The sequence below is a fragment of the Trichogramma pretiosum genome, unplaced genomic scaffold (assembly GCF_000599845.2).
Source record: "Trichogramma pretiosum strain Unisexual culture from Peru unplaced genomic scaffold, Tpre_2.0 scaffold104, whole genome shotgun sequence".
NCBI lineage: Eukaryota > Metazoa > Arthropoda > Insecta > Hymenoptera > Trichogrammatidae > Trichogramma > Trichogramma pretiosum.
The window spans coordinates 335679-336949 of NW_019641644.1; the positions used below are offsets into that span (position 1 = coordinate 335679).

The following is a 1271-nucleotide window of genomic DNA, read 5'->3' on the forward strand; positions in this document are numbered from 1 at the left end:
TCGGATGAATATCAGGATATACTCTAGTCCAACCAGCACCTGTTTTAACAGTTTCACCTAGGTGTTCGCAGAAAGTACACCCGTAATCACCATTATACTGCATTAAATGTTGAACGGATGCTCTTGCCGGTGCATCTAACGTTGCTATAGGTTCAGACCTCAACTCGTCCGCGTCTAGTTAGGCTGGCACAATCAACTTAAAACGCGTTTTTCTCGAAATTACGAAAAATGGACTTAAGTCGTTATGCCTTTCCACCACAGATATTATTTCTGATTTGTTTGTTTCTACGATTTCTGTTTTGTTATTCATTTATGTTACATAACCCAGTTGTTCATTAACCGACAAAGCGAAAATATCACTGAAAGAAAATAGTAAGTTTGCTGTCGTAGTTTTCAAAAATTGGGAAAATCCCAATGGATTAAAATCTACCGAGCTAGTACCAGTTTCTTGGCTAAGCTATGAAGACTCGGGATGGTTTTGCGTTTATCCTGACGAAAAAGACTATCCAAAATTGGAAAAATGGATTCGAGAAGAAAAAAAACCAGGAGCGAAATGGGTTCGATATGAAGTAGATGTGCTTAAGGAAGCGAGTAAGTTATTTTCAAATTCATTATCAATCGCTTCATTAATCTATCGTTAAAAAAAGATTTAGAGTGCTTCACGCAACTCGTGATTTTTTCATTTCAATGCGATAATTGCTTTTTCAGTTATAACCTTAGACGATAATTTCGCGCGTTTAAAATCAATTCATGATTTATTGATTTTCAGAAAATCATGAGCAAGGAGTCAAACGATTAAGAAAATCCTTTGAAACCGCGAACATCAGTTCTACTGACAACGATGAAGATGGAGCAGAAAATGTTGTTGTGGATCCTCCTCAAATCATTATCGATGAGTCGTCACTTGCAGGGTTTTTTGCTGGCTTAGAAGCCGATGCAAATTCAGGTAAATTTATATTCAATGATTATTCTAGAGCTTATTGTTTTTTAAATAAAATTTGTCATAGGTGCACCTGAATTTAAAAAAAAATACGTTCTCGCGGGAAAGCTCATCATGTGAACCGCCTTCAAGCAAACGCATGCGTTTGGACCCAGAAATTTTCGCAACAAAAAAGATATCGAGGAGATAGAAAAGGGGATCAAAAAGAACATTAAAAAAATGCAAGAAAGCATCTTGTACGATATAAAAGAGTTCATTAAGCTGCAAACTCTGAACGCTCCACAGCTGCTTGATCTTCCGGCGATGCCATTTGATGATTTGGTACCGTTTG

At 37.0% G+C, this 1271-nt stretch overlaps 1 long non-coding RNA gene across 1 annotated transcript; it reads left to right on the plus strand.

Annotated features, from left to right (window-relative positions):
• Positions 1 to 371: 371 nt before the first annotated feature.
• Positions 372 to 1028, plus strand: LOC106658260. Its single transcript, XR_001339529.1, has 3 exons — positions 372 to 591; positions 770 to 946; positions 1008 to 1028. It is a non-coding gene; the product is annotated as an uncharacterized LOC106658260 (long non-coding RNA).
• The last annotated feature ends 243 nt before the right edge of the window (positions 1029 to 1271 follow it).